Genomic DNA, 1151 nt, shown 5'->3' with positions numbered 1-1151 from the left:
TTTATGGGTAATAATCTGTATAAAACCAATAGGAAGCTATAAGGAGGGCTCTTAGAACTTTGGGGTAGGTGAAGGTTAGAGCCTTGATGAATCAGGGGCCTGTGGCTTCTAATACCATCAGGTGCCTGTACTCAGCCACCTTCAGCAGTGCTGTCTGGCTCTAGAGAGCCATAGCATTCCAGGAGAGGAGAGAACGCTGCACAAAGCCCTCGTGGTTCTGTCCGCCAATCTAGACAGTCATAATAGCATGCAGCGTCAAAGCAAAAGAGAAGATAGGCAGAGACAATGTGAATCTGTTTACCACATATTGTAAATGCATTTAAAAATATTGTTAGCTCCTATCTGCAGGCAGCACTAATTATGAAGTTGTTGAACTGAGGACTTTATTTCTTTGACTGTGACTCTCACCATCTTCAAAGTCAGCGACAAAAAATTTCTTCCTCATCGAATCACTAAGATGTTTTGGATCTCTCTGACTTCCTAGTTCACTGACCTCTGACCTCTAGACCCAGACTTTAAAGGCCCCATGTGATCAGATTAGCCAGCCTGGCTGATCTCCCTATTTTAAGGTTAATGTAATTATATCTGTAAAATCCCTTTGCCATACAATGTAACATAATCATGGAATTAGCAACCATAGGAAAGCTGCAGTGACTTTGAAACCAACCCAATTGTCCCACAGAAATGAAGTTTATGGTTTCTTTTGAAGAAACATAGAAATGGACCCTCCCAGTCTTGAAATTTGAGAAAGTTACATTTGTATTACCTGAGTTCCTTTCTCAGGAAACCAACTATGGGTCTTCCAGAGAGTAACAAAGAACTGAAATTGACCAGAGTACCTGCTCTGGACAATGAGATGTGAGACCCCTCACCCCATCCTAATTGTCTAAGCAACCACCTGCTTCCTGTTGACCAATCCCTCCTTCTTACCGCTCCCTAATTCCTATTTTCCTGCATATAGTTACATTTCTTCCCTGCTCTCTAAACTCCACATTTGAGTTGGTCGGGGAGCTGGATTTGAGGCTGATCTCCACCTCCTCAGCTGCAGAACCCTAGGAAAGCCTTCTTTCCTGTCAGTACTGCCTGTCTCAGTGACTGGACTTCTGTGCAGTGAGCAGCAAGACTTAAACCCCTGGTGTTTCAAGTAACAA

Source organism: Cebus imitator, unplaced genomic scaffold, assembly GCF_001604975.1.
Source record: "Cebus imitator isolate Cc_AM_T3 unplaced genomic scaffold, Cebus_imitator-1.0 Scaffold188, whole genome shotgun sequence".
NCBI lineage: Eukaryota > Metazoa > Chordata > Mammalia > Primates > Cebidae > Cebus > Cebus imitator.
Note: the sequence above shows the minus strand (reverse complement) of the source record.